Source organism: Buteo buteo, chromosome 20, assembly GCF_964188355.1.
Source record: "Buteo buteo chromosome 20, bButBut1.hap1.1, whole genome shotgun sequence".
Classification (NCBI taxonomy): domain Eukaryota; kingdom Metazoa; phylum Chordata; class Aves; order Accipitriformes; family Accipitridae; genus Buteo; species Buteo buteo.
Window position 1 is genome coordinate 16,909,063 of NC_134190.1, and position 27,704 is coordinate 16,936,766.

Genomic DNA, 27,704 nt, shown 5'->3' on the forward strand with positions numbered 1-27,704 from the left:
GGTAATTAGATCAGCTGAATACCCTATTCTTTGACTTTAGTACATAAATGGAAAAGCTTTGTTCACCAGCTCATAGTGAGCCTCGTCCCACTGAAGCAAGGGTGCGTTCAGTCATTGACTCCAAGAAGTTAATGACTCAGCCCTATGTTTTCTGGAGACAGAACTTGGCCGTTCAGTTGAGGGGTAAGGCAAGTTCCTAAAAAGAAGGAAAGCGATGGTCACTAAAAGGGACAGGCTAAGGTGAGAAGCCTGAAAAATTTTCTGTTGGTTTTGGATTATGGGCATTATGTGGGTCGCATTATTTCTAGGACACAAAAGCAATTGCTATTTAAACAAGCATTAAATCCAAGTCAGGGGCTTTGGGTTTCATCTCTGGGCCAAAAAACTAATTACTGCAAGGGTTAGAAAGAATTTTTTCTCCTCCTCCCGCACCTTCTCCACAGTATTTCATAATTGAATGAGCCCATTAGAGAGGTTTTGCTTTCCTGTTTACTATTTTGCCAGTTTTTGGAAGCGGGATAACAGCCTATAGGATTGTTCAAGTTTTGGCAACGCACACATTTCATTACAAAAGTTTTTCCAGCAGCACCAATGTATAGTGCAACCCTAATCAACACAGATTTTAACTGCAGGTAAGCATTAGTTATATTGTTATCCAATAGCTATTAATAAATTTTAAAAAAAATAGTGTATTACCCTGTTAACTGCATAACAATTAGACTCCTAAATACCTGTAATGAAATGAACAGTTCAACGCATGTTCATTTCTAAGCAGATGTCTTTGTACTTGAGATGGTCATCTGCTTCAGGAATGGATTACAGCAGGTACTTAGGGACTTTCAGAAAGTTAAGCAGGTACTTAACTGCTGTCCTGCAGTGGGATGGACTTCAGCACCATTAAATTTACCAAGGCAGAAACGTGCATCTTTTCTTAAGCATGTCCTTAACTGAATAGAGACAGTGCCAAAGGATGGGGTGCTAATGAAAAACAGGGTCAGGCTTACATCTCAGTTTTACTGCATACAGGAGAGTTGCATCATAGTCATTTTTAAACTGGCCAGTCCTGAATTCACTCCATTTTACAACAATAAACAGGAATATTCATCTGCAGTTTAGGCAGGGTTTTTCCTGCCTTGACGATGTCTCTCTGCTCTCTTGTCCTTCTGGGAATATAATTCCTTTCAGTGACTGCACCATTTCAAGCATGGTCTCATAAAGAAATGACACAATTTTGCCATCCCTCTGTCTGTGGCAGAGCCACCACACGAACGTTGAAGGACAGTGCGGACTGGGGACCTCGGTGATTCTGGATTGATTCTCCAGTGCCTGTGGAGCAGGGTCTGGGCAGGCATGCTGCCCGTGGGAGGTATAGCCTCCCTGCAGATGCAGTCCAGTACATCAGATTTACAGCCCACGTCTGACTTATCTGCAAGCAACCAGCAGTCAGTTTCTGGACGTGCAGCAGTCCGGGGTGCTGAGCTTCTTGTTGCCACAAAAATACAGAAAATACCTGTCCCCTCAAAAGGTTTTCCCATCTGAGATCTGGGATTGGATCGTCTATACAGGACTGCATAATACAGGATCATCTCTATTATCAAGCACAATCCCAGCCCTGACGGACGGGTCTCCAGGGCCTTTTCAAAGTTGGGGCCCTGGGAGCTCACGTACTCACAGCCCGCTCCTTAAGACAGAGCTCTTTATCTATGCCTGTCCATCCAGGATGCCCATAATTAGTTTGAAACCTGTTGGCTTATTTCAGTTTCAGTTATTTCAGCCAGTTTCAGCTGGCTTAATTCAGAGCCGACAGCACCAGAAATCATTAGGGCCCTACACTTACTATATAAAATTGCAACAAAGAGAAGAAAGACCCAAATGAATGTCCCACGGAGAGAAAACCTATAGCAAGTTCTACCCAGTTAATTGTGTTTTGGGGCTTGGCCCACGCTGGGCAGCCTGCAGATGTGGCTGGCCAGCTAGCACATGGGTGGCTTGGACCTTGTCATGGAGGAGATCCCTGGGGCCTTGAAAGAGTCTGGAGTTTTGTGGGGACACTTATGGGACACAGGGAGGCAAACTTGAGATGTTGTCAGAGGGGCACAGACTATAGAAGCCAGAACAGAGGCAATAAGGCTACTCCAGGGAGGGACAGGCATCTATGACTATAGAAAACAAATCTCTAGGACTCCAGGCTTTTTTAATTGCACTGTTTCTGGAGCAACTTGTTGAATTTCGTGATACCAACTGTTTCTCTGCTTACTTCTCACTTGGAAGTCATGTGAAACAAATCTCTGATGAGCTCTCGCATCTCACTATGGGATAGGCCTCAGCATCTAAGAGTCAGGAATTTACTTTACCTTTGTAGTCCCTAATGACTTCATTCAGTATTCTTGTAAGCCTGATCTCCACTGCCTAAAATACTCCATGGTAATTTGTCACCATTATCTATTGCTTTACTAATGTTACTTAGGTAAATTATTATAATCTCAGGAAAAATATTTTAGTATTTCCTTTACAACTTTGTTCAAAGTAGTCTAACCAGAATTCCATTAATAAAACATCTGTCTTTTAATATAGTTCAAAGTAGCCTATCAAGATATGTGCATGCCCATTAATTCTGCAGCAGCAAGCAGAGTGTATAAAGGCTGATTTTTAGCTACCAGGACAAGTAGCCACATCTTCTATTTTTCTTGAAAATCTGCCTGTAATGTAGGGGTTTTAGTTCAGCCCTCAAATCAAACATTTTGGTCTCAGTTAACAACATATTTCACTAGGCAAAAGTACCAACACTCAAGGTATGTTGCAATCAAGAGTCACCTTTTGCTTTAAAGATCCTAAAGTGTTCTGCTTTCCTATACGACTTCCCATTTTCTGCATCTGCACTGCTCCTATTTGTCTACTAGCCTGGGACTGCACATGCTCTGGTCCCCCAAAGCTGTCTCCATGGCCTGTACAAGAAATGCCTTCCTAAGACATCCTCTACAGTCAGATAACTCCTGAAGGCTCATTTCCAATTGCTCATTGGCGTCTAATAACACTGAGGTTAATGGGCAAATAACTGTAATCTATTTATTCTCAGGTGCCTACCTTCAAGAGAAAAGCCATTATGTTATCAAGAACTACCTTACCAATATTACAATACCATTACCATGACCTATTTCTGCCTTTACTCCTCTCTTTCCAGTATACGTTGTCTGAACATAGCATCGACTCAGGTTCTCAAGTCACAGGAACATCAACCTTGCTTTTTTCATTTGTTTCTCCAGCACCCACAACAGTCTGAATGCTATCTGAATTTAAACAACAGTAATACAGTACTGCAATGAAAACTAAGTGAAGATACAAGAACAAGATTGCGCCCTCTGCAGCAATTCAAAAGCAGTGTTATTTTAAATTGATCTACAGTACTTACTAAGAGCAGTTCCTATGTCTTCATTAAAACCAAAATAATATAAGGCACAATACTTTAATGACACTTTAAATAAAATTTAGTGTCAATAGTGTAACAAAATGTGGAGAAAAAAAATACTACGTTTGTCAACGCTATATGTGGGATACAGAGCTTTTGGGAAAAAGAATGCACCTCATCCACCCCGTGCCATACAGAACCTGACAAGAGGATCCGTGACTATTTGTTGGCCAGGTGAAATATAAGAAGGAAAAATAAAAAGCTCGTAATTCTTTGAAAAAGCTTTCTACGGGGACCTAGACCTGATGCTTAGAGGTCGAAGATCTCTGCTACACGTTTCTGTGGAGTGTGTCATCCCAGTACCCAGCACTCCTTGGGAAATGGTCCTTAATAATAAATACTAGTAGTGTAGGATGTAGAGTAGCTCTTTTTCCTCCAGGGTCTACTGATATTGTCTACCCTTTCCTATATGCATTAATGAGCCGAATATTTCAGTGGAATTCAGTGCTAAAATTCTCATTAAACTCAGTGGAGCTGGATTCAGACCTGATGCTTAAGATATGTTTGAAAATTTTCAATTCTACTTTTATAAGCAAATATTTCATGTTTGAAGACTAGCATCAGCAATGACTGAAGTCTGCCATCAGAAGAGACATCTCTGCACTTCCACTATCACAGTCTTTCCCCATAAGCTTTTCAAGGCATTCCCAGTCCAGAGCAGGGGAGAGGCAAAGGGCACTGAGAATAAGAAATGCAATTGCTCCAGGCTCCCATTGTTATCCTTCTGCAGCAAACATTGCCCATTGGTCTGGACTGCAATAGGTTACCTGTGCTGGTACGATGAACAAGTTAGGGTAACTAACTATCATCTCATTTAGCCAGATGAGAAAGGACTTTCTTTTCCTTGCAGCCTACCAGTCACTTTCATGAAATAATTGGTTTTTACTAGCATCCACTGCAACGCACTCCATAAATTGGGAAGAAATATTCCTGAAGGCTTGAAGCAAGACTGAACACAATTTTACAGACCTTTTTCATAAGTGAAATCAACAATCCATGCTAAGCTATTATTAGAAGTTCAAGGTGGAATTTCTATCCTGGAAAAAAATAATTTTGAACACCTTAGATTCAAAGTCTGCAATTGCTCTTGGAAGGGAAGAAGGATGACATAACTTAAAAAAGCCCCCTTTTTTTTTTTTTTTTTTTTTTGCTGCTCTGCCTTCCTAACCCTGCCATATCTGTACCAGCTCCTCAGAGAGGGATTTCAGTGTCGTTGCAGGAACTCGTCAGAAGAGTGCAGTGTATAGTAAGCGAGAGTAGTACTGGTGTCATGCAACGTCTTGTGAGCAGAATTAATATCCTTCATTAGTCAGGCTGATATAGCTGAATTGAAGTTATGGGTCCAAAAGCTTGCCCAACTTTATCACCTGGCTCAACAACGGCTGCTACCTCTTTTTACAAAGGTCCCTCCGGGAGTCCGAGGTGCGGCGAGCACCTTCCAGTAAGAGGCTGGAGTAGGTGTCCTCTGGAACGCACGCTGCGCAGACTGCCTACACTGCTTGGTGAGATGACACCACATAAAATTACCTCCATCTCAAGAACTCAGTGGAAGTTTTACAGCAGAGTACATCTAATGGATGCTAGTAAAAACAAACTCCACTTATTTTGTCACAAGAAGTAAATAGGGTGAGAACATCTACTACCATATTTAGGTACTTACATTCTGTTCTAATTCTAAACTAATGTACTTAGTATATAACTTTGCAACCAAGAAGCGTAATAGAATCTAATGTACTAATGCATAATACTTTTCATCCTCTATACTGTAGCCAGACAGCTTTTTACAATTAGTATTACTTTTTTTTTTTTTAAAGTAATACACGTATAGTCATTAAGAACTGCAAAGTAATACACAGGATGTCCACACTTTTCCTCCTCCTTTATCTTCTGCATGAAGAAAAAGGAAAGAAAAAAAGATCACCTAATGTGACTAGAAGATGCATGCATAGCTAAGAACGAATACTGACTGTGTGCTCAAAAAAAAAGCATTAAAGCATTAGGGCAGGCATTAGTAATCCCACACTATGTACTTCAGAACAACTCCCTGCCAGAAAGAAAGATAGTGAGGACAAAAATAAAATAAAACAAACAAGCAACCAAACAACAAAAAAAGGAATTTTATGATTTCTTCATACAAGCTAACTGAAATATTTGTAGCACAATATGGGGATGTTTCAGTCAGTCACAAAACAGCCTGATTGAATGATAATCAAATTAATTATCTACATTAACTGAACAGTTGAGAGCTCAGGTTGAAATTTAATAAACCACACTGCGTGAGGATGCTTAAAGATAAATCATAGCTTGTGACTCTGTGAGCATCATTTATTTTAAAACACTGCACTGTTTCTGCAAATTGCATTTATTAAAGCTATGCAAAAGCTTCAAGTCTTTTCAAAGGTGACTACGTTTTGATTGTGGTGGTTCTTGTTATTTAAGATGTACTTATCCAGTAACTCACGTTTCTGCACCCTCCCCAGTAATTCTTGGTCAAATGTGTTTGGCAGGGACATGCTGTGGGGAAAAGCATGCGTCCAGCTGTTTGCCCAAGCTTCATCCCGCCTTTCCCCATCCTCCCTCTTCAGCTTACGGCCCCAAACGCATTCGCACCATTTATTCCCCCAACAGATACGCCGATGTCCCAGACACGCGACCCTCTGTGTATATGGCTACTCCTCATTTTTACTTGCCTTCCCTATGCTAAGATGCCCAGGGCACAGCCAGCGCGCTTTCAGCTGCCCGTGGGGCTGCAGAAGAGGTGGCCACAGGGTTGTGTCTCACGCAGAGACACCCAGCTCCTGCCCCAGATATGGGACGGAGGGTCCCAAAACCCTGTAATAAGATGGGTCTTACCAGCCCTTTAATAATAGCCCAGGCAACAAGGAGAAGCGAGGCCGAGCAGACTGCGGCACAGCTTCCCCTCCTCTCCCAGCTGGCAAGACCCCGGGCACCGGGATGGTGCCAGGCTGAGGGGGAGCGAGAAGTCGTGGGGTGCGAGAAAGCAGCTTCCCCACCGCTATTTCAGCAGGGTTCGTGAGACAGCACAGCGCACGGTCTCAGCTTTGGGGGGTCCCGGACCCTTCCCCGAGCGGCCCCCACTCCACCTCAGCCCCTGGCTGCATGGGGGACATGGGGGATCGCTGCCGCCCGTGGCTCCCCAGCGGGGAAGGGGATCCTGGGGGCACCACGGCAGCCTCACCCCCCGCCTGGGACCAGCCCCCAGCCCCTGGGGTGGCCGGGTGGCTCCCGGCGGTCCTGGCATGGGAACCGTGCTCCTGTCCCACGCAGGGACGTGGCACGCGTGCGCGCTCGACTGACATGTGTGCGCTCAGGACCCGCAAGGTTAATTATAATGCCACCTGTAGGAGGTACTTTCCCGCAAATATTAACCTTCTGGTTTTTCCATATGCTCCCATATGGTCCAATTTTTCTTCATAAGCAGAGCTGTACTAGAGCTAAGAAACGACAGCTAAGCTTTACTTTTGTAATGTCAAAACCAGAAGTCACCTGACTTTGATAAATCCAGGTTTTTTTTAAAAAAAATTAATATTCATTTAAATAAATTTCACCTTTTCCTCCCATGCCGTAACTTCTTAGGAATAATTTGCATTCACAAGATAAATGCAATTTGATAGACTTTGCCACAAAACATTTTCATCTGTGCCTGGCAGGAATTCAGTGAGAACACTCAGATTGCCTTATCTCAGTGTCCTTTCTGCAGCCTTCTGACTTCGCAGCCTTTTTGGAGCCCAAATATGCCCAGTTCTACAAATGTAGAAAACATTACAGAAATCAGATACAATCTCTGTTAATCTTGGGAGGAGCAGAAGAACCAGCTGTATTGTGATATAATGCAAAACACAGTATTAATTGCCCCAATAATAGGTGAAATAAGCACACATGTTCTTAATCAATTGCTACTAATTCTTATCAAGAATAAAAAAGCCCCAGACACTAAAAACGCTTGAAGCTTCTCAGGTTTCTCCACACGGTGTCTGAAAACAGACTTTGCTAGCAGACGACTGAAATCTTGCTGGCCTTAGAGATGTACAAACGGTTTTGAGAGGAATGCCCGAAACAAATCACTTCTAGAGGAGCTTTGAACAATAAAGGGCCTCTGTTTTCCAGTGAATTGTGTGTATGCACACAAATGCTCATCCATAATGTGAATTTAAAATAATCCTGATGGGAGTGAGGGAAGGGGAGGGAAGGGACACATGGAAATAACTAGGCAGACTTTGACCCTTTGTGCCAGAAAACAAAGCCTTCTAGTTCGAATCTGAGATAGCAGTTCCCCTTTGACATGGTTTCAACAGACATACGGGCCTTCTGGCTTAAGCCTGTCCCTAAAGGATACTAAGACCAAGCAAAGCTTGCTTACAAGTCGCCCAAGCGCAACATGATGGTTTTAAGTGGAAACAAATGAATGGAATGGATGTAATTAAAAATCCAAACTGAATTAGGCAAAATTGCTACAGCTTCACTTTACAAAGTCAGTGAAGGGCAGGAATGGAGCATCTGAATTAGCTATTTGGCATAGGGTCACCATGATGATGAATTAGGGTTAATTTTCTACTGGATTGTAGGCCAGGCACTGTGCTGTGGCAGAATGCTCATTTTACTGGGTATGTTTTGGCCTACTTACAACTTTAGAAAATAAATATTACAATGTTAAATTAAATATGCTCTGTGACAAGGACTTGCAACATTGGGAGAATGTGATTTATATGCAATTGGCTCATATATACCATCTAATATGATATGCGCAGTGTAACGAAAGCTCAAGGGTCTGATCCGCAGTGCAGAAATGCTTTACAATCCTCTTTCAGGTTGCATGTTGTTTTTCCTTCCTCCTCTTCTTCTTTGGGTTTTTTTTTTTAATGACTACATGAGTTAATTAGTGGTTATGTACTCTGTCTCTTTGCCTGGCCTAGCTTATCCCTACTGCAATAAATCTCTTTTCTTTCCCTCTCCCAAGGATCATTACAACATTAGCCAGTACTGTCAACAAAACTAATTGAAAGCCACCTGCTTTTAGGATCACCCTAATGAAAAACAGAGAAGTTAAAAAACAAAATTCAATCAACTTTCTAATAGTCTGTAATTTCCTATTAATTCACACAAATGCAGAGGTAGAAAAAAACCATGCAAGACCCTTTCCCCCCCCCCCCCCCACTGCTGGCCTTATCGTCCACTCCTCCTTACGTCTGTATAATTAGAAATGATTATTTTTGTAACCTAAATCTCTCATCACTCCTTAAAGTGGAACTAATAGTATTACATTTTGTCTTTTCAACTGCAGCTGTACAAAAAAGGAAAGTACTTGCATATAGCCTTCCTATTATAAATCGATCTGTTCTTTTTGCTAAACGTTTGGGTTCTTTTAATGAGGTAGGCCCAGATTCAGCAGAACTTTTAAAGATGTCAAAGTCCACTTAAGTGCTTACACAAATGATCTAAATCTCATTGCTTCTGACGAAATTCAAGCACCTGCAGAAACCTGGGGAAAGGTTGAACATGCAGGACTGAATAGGTATGGATTTCCTAAGAGGGGCCTTGGTCCCCAAACGTGCAAAGCCCTTCAGCACATGCTGAACCTCAGGCAGGTGATTAAGTGTGATTGAAGTCGATAGGAAATAAGCAAAGTGCTTCAAGATAAGTATTTTGCTACCGTTGCGCAGGAGCACACAATTTAGTCAAGTGAGCATGAGTAAAGAAAATGTTCTTGAGATAGCTTAATGGCTAAACTGTCTCCCATAAGTAGTTTCCCAGCTTGTATTTAATTGTGGAGAAATAAGCCTGGAAAAGGATAAAAGTGGCTGATTTATTTCTGTTAGGCCAACTGATGTAAAATACTGAGAAAAGAAAGAAAAAGGAAAACACGAGACAGACGGTACTAATGACTATTTGTGTTACAGCAGGGCTTAGATGTCCCAGTAAAGCCTGAGATCCCACTGCGCTAGACGCTGTGCAAACATGTCAGTGAGGGTGTTCAGTAAAGGAGAGCTGCCTGTAAACACGACATGTGGAAGTCCCTTTGAAGTCAGCCAGAACCCAAGCATGCAAGCGGTTTGTACTGTCAGGTCATATGATTCAAGCTATATGATTAATTGCTATCAAGTGTGCTGAAGCAGAAGACAGGGTCTCTCATACTATGGCCACCAAAGATATAATGAGCTGAGGAAAAAAAATAAGGTCACAGATAATATATTGGTTGTATTTAATAGTCCACTGTTTACTTCCTGGGAGTGTAAACATATCATTATTTTTCCTATTTCAAAAGAATAAAAACTCTATTTAGATGAAATACATTTAAAACAATGCAGGTGACATGCAATATGGGATAAATGTTACCTTCATGCAAATGTATGCATCTCTCATCGATTATAGTAATGAGGTATGCAAAGAAAGATCAGAGGACTATAATTTGATCCCTTTCGGAAGCTACGCCGAAATTCATGCTGGATGCAGTGTGTGTGCGTGCACAGAAGAGGAAGAAGAGTAAGGAGTCACAGTATTGCGGAGCCATCCCAAAAAAGAGCAAATTCCTGCTGCTTCAGAAGCGGACTGATGCCTACAGAAGGTCAAGGGACCTAGAAACAAGGTGAGCTCCCCAGTTTGTGAACCCACAGTTTCAGTGATGCAAACATTGGTACAACACGTAGAAAAGGCTTGAAAATAAAGGCATACAGAAGAAAGAAAGGAAGGAAAAAATACCAGTCAGGAATAATTATCACAGTGTATAAAACTTTCCACTCCTTTATTATCATAAATTGCAAAGTTTTATTGATGCATATTTTATCACAGCACTCTTGCCATATGTGATCTGAAGATTCAGAGCCTGTCCCCGGGGACAACGGTACTGATATAGATAATCAAGAATTCCTTTTATGCTCCTCTCAACACAGCCACAGCTCAGATTGAAATTAACATCTTTTACAATGAAACACCAGTTTTCTGCCACAACTAGACATGACAGCTGGAGAGAAAGGCCTGCTTATCCAGTTATTCCTTCAAGTCTCGGTTTCATTACAACCTGTGAAGATGTAAACTATGTACAAAGCAACGCGGATGGTCACTGAATGCCAGAAAAACGAATCTGCATGCAACCTGCCACATGAAGAAACGGGGCAGAAATGCTTCCAAATAAATCCAGGGATGAAAAGCAAAGATCAGAGGCAGCCCCTAAAAAAAGCAATGAAGAGGAATCCAAAAGCTTTGAACTTTTGCAGCGTGCACTGCCTGGGTTAGACTGGCCGATGCTCGCACACACGCATGTGCACGCGGGAGCGGAACCCATGGCCAAAAAGAAACCCAGCGTGGGGCTCTGTCCTACTTAAATCCTCCCAAGCAAGGATTTTACCTAGTGGAAACACTAAGGCTGCTTAGTGTTGGCACTTGTTCCTGGTCATCTTTTTAGGTTGACTGCTTCTACCCATACAGCGGCCCCGTTTCTCACGCGGCTGCGGAGGGGGGCATGGAAGTTGTTTTGCTCTGCTCCCCATGGGGTCGTACGTCACTTCGGCATCCGAGTGCCTTCCTGTAGAGCAGCAAACGACCAACATCTGCCATGTGTAGTTCATTCTCCCTCTCATCCTACTCCCAAGGGAAAACTGGGTATGCAGTGTAGTGTTTTGTTTTGGCAGGACTTTGTTTTTGTTGTTTTAAATGTACATGCTGCCATATGTTAGGAAGGAAAAAAAAAAAGCAGCACCTTGCTTGTGAAGGAGAAGGTGGCGGGGTTTGCAATGGTCATTAGTTTCTGAGGGAGCGAGTGCCAAGGTCTCAGTCTGGCTTCCCAGAAAGTGCAGCTTCCCGCTGGCTGTTAGAAAGGTGCAAACTTCACAGGCTGTCACAGGGAGCTGTGGATGATAATGCCCTGGAATTGCATCTCTTTCATGCGTGAAAGTGGTTCAAGTCCAGCTTTGAGCACATGCCTACCTGCCACAACATTTCGAAAGAGCCTGTTGCTTTGGTATATTACATGCTGGGACAATACATAGTAAAACCTACTCTATCGATCACTGGCTTTTTTTCTCGTCTTTCCTGATTAATGTCATGTCATCTAGAGGTCATCTCCGAACAGTCACTAGAGCAGCAAAGAAAAGAGGATATCAATGTACATTTTGAAACATATAAGTGGACAAATGCACTATTAGAGGTGCAAGGATGTTCAGGAAACATTTAAAGCACATTGCATGCCTTCACTATAGATCAGGAAAGAAGTACACAAAGGAAGGTAGATGCCACTTTTCTAGCTTTGTGCCTTTGTCTTTCTACAGGTTGCAGAAAACAGCACTTCTACAGTTCAATACTATGGATGAGCTCAGGCTAAAAACACGCATAATAGCAAGGCCACTTTAGGGTCATTATCAAGTAAGAAAGGGAAACAGGCGGCTATGAAAAGAAGATGGGTATATGGCAGAACTGCAGCGTAAGGATCTAATTTATATTATCAGCAGAAAAAATAGCACTAACACATTAGTTGGATGATTCTTCAGTGGATAAAAAGGACAGGGCAGGACCTCTCACCCTGCATTAAGAGATCATCACTTTTATTTTTCTGAAGCCAAGGAATTTTTGGAATTTCATGCTCCTTATCCCACTGGAAGGACTCATCTCACTGGAAAGGGCTGATTCCCAAGCCCTCAAAACTTTTTGCATTCATGAAGATTCTCCTGGGGGTTACCCATTCTCTCTTCCATTATATTTTTAATTGACACATTTCCCAGAGTTCACTTTTACAGGATATTGGAGGGATTTAATATTGAAAATATTCTTCTGCATGAAGGAAACTTTGGAGTATAGGTTCAGATGACCAGGATTTCTCCAGTCATGTGCACACACACACACAGAGAATGATGGTTGCAACCTCACTCCAACTATAAAGTCTAGATTAGCTAAGGATCATTTGAAGAGAAATGTAGCAGTACCGATTATTTTTCCTTTTACAAGAGATTTAAGATAGAATATTTACTATGATCATACAATTTTTATATCAGATTAAACCCCAAATTTCCATCTTGCAAGAAGTTATAGTATTTGGCATTTCTCCCGAGTCAGGCTAAAAAAACAAAATAATGTAATTTATCTCTCCATAAATTTTTTAAAAATCACTTTAAAGAAGCAAAAATATTAACTTCTATGTTATGAAATGGGTCATCTTGAAGTTTTGGAAATAAAATGTTTAGTGTTGGGGGGCAGGAGGGATGTGGTGACATTGCTTCTTGACTCCACCTAAATGGCCACAACTGGGAGCTGATATTCTTGACCCACTTGTCTCTATCTACCCCACGGATCCTTCTCCCCAGTCAGGCTTACAGCCCCATGAGGCATGGCAGTCTCATGGTGCTGCTGTCCTCAAGATTCTTCACACCACTGCAAAATCTCATCCCAAATACAAAATATATATGTCAGCCAGATTTTCCTCTGCGGAGCATTTTGCCAAAAGGTCTATTTTCCCTATGAATATTTTCAAATTTAATGAACAACAGGAAAATACTTAATTTGACACTTTTGTGATCAAACCTGGTTGTTTTATTACAGCTTGCCTTTTGAATCCTTTGAGTGGGACTATCAAGGCAGAATACCAGGTAAGAACACTAGTATCAAGCTAGAGTCTCAGTGTGATGTGTAGATAAAGAAGGACTTTGAAAAGCATTTCAGATTAATCTTTCTCACAACTGCAAGTTTTAAAAGTACTATTTATAAGGAACCCTTTTCATCATTACTTTCATAGTAATGGTGGTTTTAAAAATTATTTTACACCTGGGAATCAAGAAGCATATTGGAAATAAACACTTTTCTATAAAACTCTTAATAAGGTAGAGATGTCATCAGGAGGTCTATCATGATGGATAGAATGACCAAGCCAAAGACGGGAGGGTCGTCACTGTTACACAACAATAACAATAAATTAATTAAAAAAAAATCAGAGACCATCAAGCAATCAAAAATCAATTGCTTACTATGAACAAAACTCAGACCTTCTTTGAGTGAAACCTCATACTAATTTCACCAGCATAATCCCATGGAAACCAGTGAGCTTGCATTAGTGTATTAAAGAGCAGAATAACATAGACACATGCCATGTTGTAAAGATATTTTACATCTTTCTTTGAAATACTGACATGGGTCATTTTCCCAGACACGAGTCTGTCCTGAGATAGTAAATCCTGGATCTTTAAGATAGATAGGGTGTAATTAAAACTAGAATATGGTCTATGGAGAAAGATCTCTCCCCACTTAAATCACACTGTGTTCATTGCTGTACTGGTGTAAATGGTATTTTTATGTATGTGTCCAGAAGAGAACTCAACTGCAATATTTCTTTTCTACTGCTGAAATATTAGCATTAAAAAAGCAGTATTTTACAAAAGTCATATAAACATAGTGCCTATAACACAATCAATTTTGTTGGAATTATTTTACACCAGCGTTCATCCTTGAAATGATATCTCTTCCTTTGTGGAATGTTTTAAAACTTAAAAATGTTATTTGAAGTAAGAATCACCAATACATTAACTGGTAAAAATCAAAGTACTCCTTTTTTTCCCCAAGCCCAGAAGAATTAATTTTGTTGCCACTGAAGAAGAACAGACACCCAACTTTTGAACAGGAACTGACCTAATATTTCTGAAAACCCTGCATGCAATTAGCTTCTTGTAAGAGACATCTTTCAAGCAGTCTTTTTCTGCCTCTGAACTCCAAAAGCTGCTCGTCAGATCCAGCAAAATTAGGATATTGATAGAGAACCATTTATCAAGCTCGATAGGTTTGTTAGAGGCACACTTGTCTAGTTAACCAACACTGTCAGAGCATCCTTTAAAGCAGAAAGATATTGTTAAGGCCCTCCTGAAGTGTTTATTTCTGCTCCAGGTTCTCCACACCAGTGTTTCTCCAGTGGCGGGCTGGAAGCAGTGCTGCCCTAGGAAGTGGTACTCAGTTTCCCCAAAAAGGGACCCCTCCTTGGCTATGGGGTGGTGTGATGGCCTTGTCCCAAGATGTCAAGATGTCAAAAGGGATATGTGTTACAGCAGGGCTTATGCTGGCACCCCTTAGTGCTTTGGCATTAATGGTGGGCATCAAAAGCAAAGAGCGCTGCTGTCTTCCTGACCCCAGGGCTTGCAACCCTCTGGCCTAGGTTGAAAAGAAGAAAATGTCTGGTGAATTGGGATGGCAAATTGGTGGTATGGGACTGGGAAGCGGGGGGCTGACTCCAGTGTTTGGCTTCTCCCCCACCTTGCTCCTTGATGGCCCATGTTGTTCTCTGGGCTTGTCCTACCATCATTCTGCCTTGGGCTTTTAGTCCACTGGTCAGAACTTGTTCAGCAACATTTTGATTTTCTAGATACATTCTCTTTCAAGTAAAAAAAGCACTTGTTTTTGTTTTTTTTTTAACCACAAACATACAAACTTCAACATTTTCCAGGGAAAGGTTTCTCAGATCAGGGCTCTATCTTGTGACTTTCTGAGACACAAATCAAAATCTTGACCTATTCATTCCTAAATGTGAATGCTCTGATAGCTCTTTTGAGCATTTTCTAAAAGCTTTGATTTCCTTCTAAAACACGATGATTTTGAAATCTAAGCTTTGGTAAAATAGAACTGTGATCTCCCAGCTCTGGTATTTGGATTGCAAGCACTTTGATGCAGCGCTATGTCCTATGTGTTTGTACAGCACAGGGGTCTGTATCATACCTAGCACCTGCAGGCACCTCTAAACCACAAATTATAACTACTAATAGAAGTTTTACCTTTGCCTGGTGCTTTGGTCTCAGAAGCCTAAACGTGTCAAGCACCCAGACCCACTGTGTGGACAAAAGCAACAAAATCCCTATAGTATTGGGAGATTCAGAGCCAAATTCAAACATTGCCTTCATCTAGACATATAATCCCATCAGATTGTGAACCTTTGGCTTTGCCAATAGGGTGCCTAACAGTGGCAGAACTTGTGCTAAGGCTGGATGCTTCTCCCACCCCATCCCTGCCTCCTTTTTCACCCAGCCTCACTTGGCTGTGCCTGCGGCTCTCATTTATTGGCACCAGTATTGTACAAGTTTCAGATAAAGCAGAACCATTCTTTCCTCTCCTTTTCCTTCAACATTTAACATGTCACATCTGTGATTTTTCTAGCTCCAGGGTTTTTTGAGATGGGAATATTGAGGTTATCTCACTGATGTTGAGAATACCCCACACATGGCAGAGGACAAGAGGATAAAACACTGGGAATGCTGCCTCTTCCCCCTTTCCCTCTTTTTTCACTTCCTGTAAACATACTGGAGAAGATTGTACTGCAAAGTCATAAATAAAGTATACTTGTCAGAAGCTACGGTCTTAAAATATTCTAACGGTTTGTTTGTGTTCTCTCCATAAATTGTTTATTGGTCAACATGGCCAGAACTTTCAAACATATCCTCCTTTGCAGTTTGCTGATATTATCTCCATTCTAAATATTTTCATCTAGTATTGAGCTCTCAAAAAAACTCTACCTTTTTTTCATTGATGAGAGATTTTTCTAATGCTGAACATTCAGATTATGCAGCATTACATTACCCTGTGTTTCTTATCCTTACGGAGATTGCTAGCATTAAAGGAGAACTGTATGATTGTTACTGAAGTTACTATCGGCAGTAGGGTTATGCAGCAGGGGGATGCTCTTTGAGTGGTCTCTATCTATGCAGTAAAACAAATCAGAAAAGAAAAATCTCTGTATAAAATATCGCTCAAATTTGTATTCTACTTCACTACATCATGTAAATGTTCTTCAAGTAACAGATTGACATTGTGAAATGGTACCCTGATGAGTAAATTATCATAGAAAGAAGTTCATCAAAGCAATGATTTCAGACATGTGTCTGAACAGCCCGTGAGCATACAGAACCAAAGATATCTCTTTAGCCAGCAATGACACCAATCATTAACATAGAAAACAGACTTTCTTCTAACTCTCCTGGAGCCCTGCAATGCAGGGTGTCTTCCAATAAAACAATTATCCTGCATAGGCTGATATTTTAAATCAGAAGTTAAGTGGTTCAGTCCCCTCTTGATAGTTCCTGAAGAGGTTAAAGAAAGACCAATGGACTTAAAAACACTTTTAAATGCATGTAATGGTTGATAGATTGGATATTTACAGCTAGTAAGTCAAATATGTTATGACATTTGGTAATTGCTTCTTCAATAAATAACTTGATAAGTTCCTGGAGAAAAGAAGTTAATTTATTTCAGAATAAAAACAGTTTTGGTCCACCAACTCTTTGAGGACAATTTGGTAGGTAACTGTAACTACATGGGAATTTTGATGCTCAGCAATCATTAAAAATAATGGGAACTTAAGTGTCCAAATCCTACAGTAGCTTCAAAAATCTTAGCCATGCACTGCTGGGACAATCACTTTTTGCCCACTGCAAAGGTATTAACACTGAAGCACTCGTATCTTAGAAAAGAAAGAGAACAAATCACATAAAAAACTATTTCAAATGGTTATCTATATGCATTTTACTGGTGTTTTACTAAATTGATACAAGAAGAAGAAAACAAGTAGAACACCCTATAAGTTATTTTTGATAGTACAATTATTGCTGTTTCAACAAAACAAGGACCTTGTAGTCAAAAGTTTGATTGGCAACAGGATTAAAACGGCAACAGATTTTAATCAAAATGCATTTTCGAGACTAGGAATTTATAGTAAAAAATAAACATGTATCTGCCACACATCATTATATATGTTTATTCTGCAAAAACACCTATACAACCCAGTAAGGGATTACAGAGATAATGCAATGGAGTGCCTTCTCCCAAAGGTGAGAAACGAATGGGACGGAGATAGCAAATAGTTAGTAAGGAACAGTTAATGGCTATACTGGGTATCACTACTGTTAGCCATGGTTCATTCATCGCCTCACTAATAGGCACATATTTAGCAGTCATCATAACACAGATGAGTCTTAATGGGAGCTCCTTCCACTGCCCCAGAGCAGAATGACAGCAAACAAGAGGGCACTTGAAGAGCTGGGTCAAACAGGCAAGGAGAACAGACAGGCAGACTGACAACTCAGTGTTGAGCTGCTCTTTTTTCTTTTTTCTTTTTTTTTTCTTCTTTTTTTGTCATTTCTCTTCTACACATTTGAATCTAACATCCAGTTCCTTAGTCCTTGACTTCATGTTGAGATGTACCATGCGCAAGAGTCAGCACAACTAGCCCACCTAAAAGAGTGGATCCTCAACCACAGTTTATTTAACACAGTGCCCTTAGCAATGCCCCTGAACTCACCCTAATGAGGATTAACCTTTCCAAAGTCTATACTACACAAGAAAGGTTTAGCCATGATTCAGTCCAGCATTTCTACATTATGGTTCCACTATGTATATAACCCTAATATCTATGACACATCGCTGACAGATGCCTTTCTCTTGGCATATTGATGAGATATAACCTGAAACTCCACATGCTAATCTAGGAGTCTGATTTTTTCACAAACCCCCTCCAATACCCTGTACTCACCCTGGAGATTTCTTGTGGGATCCAGCTGCTGTTATTCCAATCTCTATCTGTTACCACAAACTGCTCTGCTTTCTGCCACGCTCATTCACAAGCCTGTGAAACAGTTATTTGTCTTCTTTTTGTATTAGTCCCTCTCCAAGCCAGAGCCAAATTCTATACCTGCCACCGATCAGATCTGTCCTTTTTTGTCTCTGTTATTTTATGAAGACATTTGTCATTTCTTTCTCTCTGCCTCATTATACAAATCCTCTGTTTTCTTGCTCTCCTGCAGCTTCTTCCTCTGTTCAGTCTCCGCCAGGTTTTGTTGCTATTATCATTGTTTTCTCTCAACATGCTCTCTGTCCTCTTGAAGGCTGGTTTGACAGATCCTGTCTTGTCAACTGCTTGAAGGCTGATTTCAGCTCTTCCTTACAGCGCCGTGCCTATGTGCCTCCTCCGCTACAAGTGCTTAGTGTGGAGCCTGTTCTACCAGGACAATGTGTCTGCTCCTCGTGGCCCTTCCTCCCAAGGATGGTCTACAAGGACGTAAGGTGCGCAGGGCTGTGGGCTACAGGCGCTAGTCTGATAATCAATAGTTGACTGCTGCCTTTCCAATAGGTCTAGCAGCTCTTCCCCTTGTCATTATTAAGGACGTGCACTAGTTATTTGCCAGGATCTCCCCTGCGTGTCCATGGGATGCCCAGAAAAGAGGATGTTTAGGCTTGCTATCAGAATAAATTTACCAGCCTGTGCTCATTCCCCCTTGCCTTAGAGGCGTTCATGAGGAGCAGGCAGCCCTAATTGTTTGCATGGTGTCTGCCCATCTCCATATCGCTTTCTGAAGGAGACACAAGACTACAGCAAATCCATATGGGAAGCACGAACCAAACAGGCAAGTGCAGTGGTTCCCCTCAGGAGATACCGTAGTTGGTTGATACATGCAGCCCTCCTCTGACATTGAAAGAAACTGAGGGTCCAACTAAAACAGACATGCACCACTGATACACACTATTCCTAAACTTCCCTTTCTGGGGAGGCATTTGTCTGCCCCTCATAAGGCATGCTGATTTCCATCTTATTTCTTCAATCTGTTCCTTAAAACCATATATTTTTTGTGAAGCCTTAATATATTATACCTGCAGGTCAAGCAATATATAATATGTACCTGAATGGTTAATGCCCTCCAGATTATGCACGGATTGGAGGACGCTCAGGGCAAAACTTCAAATACTTTTTGCAGGGAAATGGTTCTTTTCATTTAGGAAGCTCCCCTTTCCAGAAGTCAGTCTCTTAATTCTCACTGAAAGTCAGCAGAACTTCACTTGTTAAAGCACTTCTGTTCTCTTCAAAAGTATCTTAAAATTAAAAAATAGACTAATTTCAGCAACGGACTAAGCACACAGAAGGCACTCCATATATAATAATCTAGTGAGGTACCTATATTATTCTTAAGGGTTTTGCCAACTAGTTATCTACTACTGCTATTTTGATTTATGTTACAGCATGATTGCAATTCTAAATTAAACTCATACAAGCAAAGAAATTCATAGTTAAGCCTTTCACTCAATCCTTAACCTGCTTTGCTGTAACTAAGTTATGTATTACAAGGGGTCTTAACTGTGTCTTGCAATACCTAGGCATGTAGAAAGGTTAATTACTGTACTGGGTTTGTGCGGCAAGGTTTTGGTAGTGGGGGTGCTACAGGGGTGGCCTCTGTGAGAAGCTGCTAGAAGTTTCCCCTATGTCCAACAGAGCCAATGCCAGCCGGTTCCAAGATGGACCCGCTGCTGGCCAAGGCCGAGCCCATCAGTGATGGTGGTAGTGGCTCTGGGATGATGTATTTAGGAAGGGGAAAAAAACCTGTGCAACTGCAGCCGGAGAGAGGAGTGAGCATACGTGAGAGCAACAACCCTGCAGACCCCCAGGTCAGTGCAGAAGGAGGGCAGGAGGTGCTCCAGGCGCCGGAGCAGAGATTCCCCTGCAGCCCGTGGGGAAGACCATGGTGAGGCAGGCTGTCTGCCTGCAGCCCAGGGAGGTCCACGGTGGAGCAGATCTCCACCTGCAGCCCGGGGAGGACCCCACGCCGGAGCACAGAGATGCCCGAAGGAGGCTGTGACCCCGTGGGAAGCCTGTACTGGAGCAGGCTCCTGGCAGGACCTGTGGATCTGTGGAGAGAGGAGCCCACGCTGGAGCAGTCTGTGCCTGAAGGACTGCAGCCCGTGGAAGGGACCCACGCTGGAGCAGTTTGTGAAGAACTGCAGCCTGTGGGAAGGACCCATGTTGGAGAAGTTCATGGAGAACTGTCTCCTGTGGGAGGGACCCCACGCTGGAGCAGGGGAAGAGTGTGAGGAGTGCTGCCCCGAGGAGGAAGGAGCGGCAGAGACAAGGTGTGATGAACTGACCCCAACCCACATTCCCCGTCCCCCTGTGCCGCTGGAGGGGAGGGAGGTAGAGAATTAAGGAGTGAAGTTAAGCCTGGGAAGAAGGGAGGAGAGGAGGGAAGGTATTTTAAGATTTAGTTTTTATTTTCTCATTATCCTACTCTGATTTGATTGGTAATAAATGAAACTAATTTCCCCAAGTCGAGTCTGTTTTGCCTGTGATGGTAATTGCTAAGTGATCACTCCCTGTCCTTGACCCACGAGCCTTTTGTTACATTTTCTCTCCCCTGTCCAGCTGAGGAGGGGAGTGATAGAGCAGCTTTGGTGGGCACCTGGTGTCCAGCCAGTGTCAACCCACCACAACTACATAGGCTCATTTTTTATCTTTGATTTGCTTCTGTAGGAGTCTAAAAGGAATCGTGTAGAAGAATTCAGCCCTCGTGTGCTCTCAACTTGAAAATGGTTAGCACCTCTTGGGCTACATTGTTGGGTGCTGCATAGGGCAGCAGGGCAAACCCTACACAGTTTGGTGAGTGCTTGCTCCACTGGGTATCTACATAGAAGCATGAAAGGCTTCAGTCCTTCCGAAAAAAGCAAAATAATTTACAGAAAGGCCCTACTGAGAAACAAATCCACATGTTCTCCCCAGAGGCCCCACGGCAGTCCTAACCAGCCCTGTTCCTTCCCTCTTTGGTGAAGACGTGGACGTGAACTAAGGGCATGGACCCACAAGAGTACCTCAATACTGTCACTGTCAGAAAAACCAGGAGACGACACAAATGGCAAAAAGGAGAAAATCAAGAGAGAAATTCAGAAGGCAGTACTGTAACCTGAACACCTCAGTGTTTCACTGACTCCGGCTTAAGCTTGGACTGGTTACCATTTGGGGTATCAACCCCTGCATGCTCAGGCTTTTGAAGAACTATTACAAAACCAACAGACACAAACATTTTAAACATACAGAATGCATTTGACAGCATACCTTCACCTTGAGCATCTGAAATCCCTTTAATTTATTTCTTAGCATATAAACTATACTTATGCTTTTCAAAGCAAAACAATTAGTTTAAAAATTGGAGCCTCCTGTGACTGCATGAAATGCTTCTTTCATCCATTCATTCTTTAAATGAGGACCCGAGTCAACTCCTTCACAACAGTTACCATTTCTCAAGTCTGCAAACTCTTTTCAAAGGTAGGCTCCATCTTTTGGAATACCATCATGACACACTTGGTAGCGTTGTAGCTGGTGAATTTTAAGTGTTTAACTTTCAGATGAAATGTATGTAACTATGTTAAAAATTCCTGTGAAAAAAGTAGGTCTTACACATGTGTTGCAGTCAGTTTTCACAGTTCTATCCTTTTTTTAATTACCCAAGGCATTCTGATTACAGAGCTACAAAGTAATCTATTTAAAACTGGGTTTTACAGTGATCCAATGGGCACAAAAAGCATAAGAAATTAAGAAGCATTTACTTCTCTTCCCCTTCTTCTTATATTGCCAAATATATTTAAATCAAACTTGTTTTAAAAACAAATATTCCCAGGGTAAGGACTTTCATATCAACTTCCAGTTAAGTTGTTTCTGCTGAATTAGAAACCTCTGGCAATTTTTTCCCAATGAAATGTAAATGATGACATATCGTTAACTAGCAGCATTACACCACTAAAATACTAAGACACGTCTTGCTTGCCTCAAACTTCCCTTTCCTGAAGTGTAATGCCTTAGAGGCAGCAGTGTTTAAATGGTACAAAGTACTCTACTACCACCAGCCTGAATCTTTATTTAGGAGAACAAGCTGCACATTCTTCCCTGCCAACGCAGTATATGGGCATGTTCGGCTCCTCCATAAAACACACTCATACACTATTACTGTCTAAAACAAGGTACAGTACTGACATGACAGATTCATGTTCCCAGCTGTGACATAAGGGCTCTTTGACAATACCACAGTGAAAGCCCTATTAAGAAAACATGTGCCGGACAGTGCATCTGATGCAGTTAAATGCTATAAAAGATTTTCCAGGTGTTAATGAGTTACATGAGCAGAATGAAAATGAGATGGATCCGTGCGCTTGGAAATTCTCAAGAAGCAGGACTCAGGCTCTCAGAGAGACAGACAAACAGCGCTTTATAACCATCCCTGGCCACGCTCTGCACCTGACCGCGCGAGGTGATGGGCGACCCTGACTATTCACTGGGGGAACTGTTCATTGAGGATCGTTTGCATGGGAAAAGACAGACTTTCATGTCTTCCTGCAGTTTACTGCATCCTTTTTACTTTGCTCTATTTGTGAAAAAGCACTAGCTATTTTCCCCTTTTTATGCTTTTCTTTTTTTTCCTAAAGAGAAGGAAAACATTATGCCTGTTACTTAATTTCTTGTTCTTAGTTTTATGAGGGATTCAGCTTGACCCAGTACAGATAAGAAACTGTCATTTAACCCATGCTGAAGTATCACTACTTACAGTCTATGCTTTTAAAGGACAGAAATACAGCCTTTTGCATACTTTGAAACAGCAGTGGTTGAAATTTTTCAAGGCAAGTCTGGGGCTTAAGATATATTCTCTTAAGCTATGTATAGACTCATATGTATGGGCTGCCCTGAAAATTTCAACCACTGATATTTCAGAGTATGTGCATACATTAGTTTGCTCATCAGGTATCTACAGTAGAATTGTTTATTCATTTCATCTGTTGACTTGATAAAAGATTGTTTCATTTCTTTAGCATGTGTGAATTTTATGGTTACTGTCCTTGAGGAGCTAAGTTTTGTTTTATCTACATATGACAGGTACAGTGTGGGAAGGCTGCAATGCAGATTTTTTCATGCTGTTGTGACCACAACCTCAGTCTTAATCCTGGCATACAATTGTATCTTGGAAAAAAAGATAATTTTGTCTCCATGCTAATTCCAGCCTGATTTTCCTTAAAGGGGAAGCTCCCAGTAATAGGAGAACCAATGGAGAGTCTCCTTTCAGAAATTAATTTAGACCCACCTATTTTATTTCCCACAAAGACAAGTAGTACTATTTTATCTTTCATTTCCAATCTAATATCCTGAGTCCTCTTCCCACTCTTCCCCCATCCCAAGAGAGTTACTTAAATTAACTTGGAGAACTAAATTTTCTTAAACGTGTAAGACCAGGTGGAGAGAACGAGCAAACCGGTCTAACAGCACATTGACACAGATTCTTGAAATTCAGGTCTTAAGGGTTAAAATTCCTCTAGCTTGCCAGGTGTTCTGTGCAAATGTTGCATTCATACAATGTAGTATCTGACCATTTAACCATATGTCAAACAATCTCTGCTATGACAACCAGATGTAGACATTGCCATGGAATGAAATTATCATTTTATTAATTACCCTTTAATTAGTTGATACAGCAGAGAACATGCAGTAATTTAGTCATAATTGGCCTGACTGAGACTCAATACTTACAGGGATGGAATCTGTTTGTGAGACTACTTGTTATGAATAACAATTATGTCTGTGACAATGCAATTTTATTACGAAGATGTACTGTGCATTTCAAACAACTTTTAGGTGTAAGATAGTATTCAAGGTTTAACTACAATTTGATGGCAAATGTTTTCCTTGAATAGAAGTGTATAATACTCTGCGTATTTTGCTAAACATGTTATAACAATGCAAGGAAGACCTCTTCCCAAACTTACTGTGGTGGCTAGAGCATGGTTTTGATGCATTTTATTACAGAAATGAGGAGCCGCTTGGTAAATTTTGTATTTGAAAATGGAGGGAAAAGCACTTCAGACTTCTCTCAAAATCTTGTTATTGGTCTTCAAATTATTCTAGAGTTTAACGTGGTATTTGTGTAAGGGGTACACTATGCAGATTTTTAGAAACATTCCCTCAGAACATCACAAGCAGAAACTTGAGCAGTGTCTCTTACGCGATCACTCGATCACTACACTTTTTGGATTTCTGTAAGAAGAGTAGAACATCCTTAGGTTTCTCAGACTAGATAGATGCAAATAAAGTTAGTAACATCCCCTCTAAACTGTACTAGTAAGTAAAATGCCTTGAAGAAGTCTTTTCAGTATAGCTTGGAATTAAATCAGGAATACTCTTCATAGACAGAATACTGCATATCACTGTGGTAGGACAGAGCACATTCAACAGCTTAATAAAGATGCTTGTAAAGTGGATCTTAACATTGGCCCTTACATACTCAATTGTTACAAGGTTTTTATACCATCATTTTGGACAAAAGTCTGGAGTCACCATTCTGTCCTTGCTCTTCTAAACTCTGTGACCTGAGCGAAGATTGCAGTGTTTTATGTTAGTTTTATACTGTTAGACAGACAACATGCCTCGTGTTTTCTCCACTTGTCTTTCCACAAAAATCTCACAAAGTGCAGGTCAAAACCTTCAAAAAAACTCAACTTCAACAAAATATAACAAATTGCTTCACTTTTCAGTGTTGAATGAAAGCTCTCTCTTTGTTTTTTTCGGTAATGGGTAGCTCCTAGCTTTCTGCATGTGCAGTGACAGAAAATTACACTTAACTGAACTTCATTTTAAACCTTGCCCAATTCCAGCACATTTATTTATTTATTTATGATGGATGGGCAGGCTACATGGATGTCTCTGAACCAAATTAATCTTTCATATAACTACTTGAAAGTCAAGGAAGTTATATGAAAGATGAGTCTGTTTCCTTTACAGTTAGACTTTGGGTAATCCGTTTACTTCGCTCAAATGACTATGGACTACTTTGTAAGTTTTCTTTGTTTTAAATAGAGCATCCTGCCATCCTTTCTGATAATTAATCCACCTATTATGCTTCTTTATCATGAATTTATATATACAGAAAAACATGCTATATAGGAAAGAAAAACATTTTTTGCCTATGGTGCCATCTTCCAGTTAACATCAGTAAGTCATATTCTATTCCTTGTACGCGCATCTTGCTCGACAACTTATAAGCATCTCCAGTACAAATACACACAGGTTGTATTTTCCTGCTGTGTCACAGGGAATAGCTAATACAGCGTAACAAGAGATCATTTCATTAGATTACCATGAAAGAGTCACCACTGCAAGGAACTCGAGTTGAACGGGGACACAGTCACAGTGTTAAAAACTCAAAACAGTTTACCATTAAAACCTTGTGTGCCTGCTTGAAAAATGTCTTAGAGCAGCACAAAAGCTGGCACCATTAGCTTTCATCCCTGCTGAGTTGGCAATAAAGTGCACACATAAGTAAAATGCATTAATTGGTATTAGTCAATCTAGTTAAGATGTTCATTCTCCAGGCATCTTCAGATTTCATTTCCATAAAATAGGATTTCTTTAAGTCTCATAATTTGATTTTGTCCAGACCGAAATGATGTTGACACAGTGGCAGCAAAAGCACAATTACACCCCAGCTTTACAAAGGTTCTCTATCTAAATAGACCGGGACCCACGTGCTCCCAGTCTCACCAAGGGAAAAAAAAAAAAAAAAGAAAACCTGCGGAAGAGGAAAAAGTGATACATTTTCCTATCATTTTCCTATCGCTATTTTTCCTCCCTTTCCCCCGTATTTTTCCAACTGTGCACTACTGATTACTGCACTTTAAGATCAGAATGAACAATTAACCGCCTAATTATTCCAGTCACACCAAGCCACAATGAAATCTTTATTCAGTGTTTACAGCAATCTTTGGCAGAGACTGTCTTGCTGTTTTTAAACCAAGAAGAACTGCTCCCTTTGGCTCCCCTCAGCATCAGCTGCCTGGGTTTCAGAGCTGGATGCCAATAATCAGCCTCCTTTTTCTCTTCCAAAGTGGCTATTTTTTTTTTTTAAGGGTGAAAAGACCTATTCTCATCAACTCCCCATATATTCTGCCTGATTTATGTCCCAGCCCCTGGGTCTTTTCCTTCCGTATCTTTTACCATTTGTGCCCCCCCCCCGCACCGCTCCCGCAGCGCCCGCCGAGTCCCGGAGCCCCCGGACCCCCCCGGGGAGGTGGGGGGGGGGAAGCGCTTCTTCCTCGGGAGCCCCGGCGAGGCGAGGGGGCTCCGGGGGGGGGGGGGGAGTTTCCAGCTCCTGCTGTGCAGCCCCCCCCCCTTTTTTTTTTTTCCCATAGGTTTTTCACTTTCTGCAGACACCCCCCCCACCGCGGCGGCTCCCCACCGCCTCCGCCCCGGGAAAGTTGGAGGGAGCCGCTCCGTGCCCCGGGTGGCTCCTTTTGTCCCCCCCCCGCTCCGTCTCTCCGACTTGCTCCCGGATCACGACAGCGAGCCGGGACACCGGGACAGCGGGACAGCGGGACGCCGGGACACCCCCCGGCCCGGCCCGGCCCGGCCGTGCCCGCCGCGGCAGTGCACCTGCGGGGTGGGGGGGGGAAAGCTTGTCCCAGGCAAACTCCAGAGCGACCCGGTGGGGGCTTGCTCCGTCCCTCACCGCCTCTTCCTCGCCCTCCGATTGCGGCTGGGCGGCGAGGGGGCCGGGGAAAGGAGGAGGAGGAAGGAAAAAAAAAAAAAAAAAGATAAATAAAAAAAAGAAAAGGAGAAGGAAAAAAAAATGAAGAAAAAAATGAAGAAGAAAGGAAAGGGGAAGAAAGAAGAAAGAAAGAAAAGCAACACAAATAAAGAAAAAGACGAGAGGGAAGCAAAGGGGGAATAAAAGAGAGGGGAAAAGGAAAAGAGCGGCGGAAAAAGTCCCCGAAGGATAGGACGGGTTTACCTTGCAGCGCGGAGGAGCTGCCGGCTGCCTTCCCGGCGATGGGACTTCCCTCCTGGCCGGGGGCGCCCCTCACATCGCCGCCCCCCCCCGCCGCTCCTTCCGCAGGGGCCGCGCCGGGCGCCTTCGCGCAGCGCTGCCGCTCGCTGCTGGCTCTGGCTGCGGAGGGAGGCTGGGGGGGGCGGAGGAGGAGGAGGAGGAGGAGGAGGAAGAGGAGGAGGAGGAGGAGGAGAGGGGAGCCCCGCGGCCGCCCCGCTCTCCGGAGCTGCCCCTGGCTCCGCTGCCCGTTAACACCGCGGCGGGTCTAACGCTACCGCGGGGACCTGCGGGAAGCGGTTGGTGCCGCCCCCGCTCCCCTTCCACGGGAACCCCCCCCACAGCTGCTGCCCCCGGGGCCCCGGGCAGCTCCCCGGCTGTGGGAAAAGCAGCCCCCGTGTGTCCCCGATCTGCAGGGCTTTCTACATCTCGGGGGGGGGGGGGGGTGGTTCCAAACGAGCCACGAGGGCTGGGAGAAAATGGGCTGCTGGGGTGGACCAAAAGTAACGCCGGAGAGACGAAGCGTTGCTTTATTTAACAGAAAGGGTACGGAGATGAAAGCTGAATTTCTTTAGAAGGCTGAATTTTAGTTAATAAACGTCCTGAGACTAATGTCGGAGCAACTTTTATGGGGGTAAACAGTACAGTTT

General features: G+C 42.4%; 1 protein-coding gene across 1 annotated transcript in view; it reads right to left on the minus strand.

Moving 5' to 3' along the window:
• Positions 1-27,246, minus strand: part of CDH20 (cadherin 20) — a 118,045-nt gene extending 90,799 nt beyond the window's left edge. Inside the window, exon 1 of the mRNA XM_075052241.1 lies at positions 27,022-27,246. The gene's annotated coding sequence lies outside the window, so the exon portion shown is untranslated. The remainder of the gene's footprint in view (positions 1-27,021) is intronic.
• Positions 27,247-27,704: the final 458 nt, after the last annotated feature.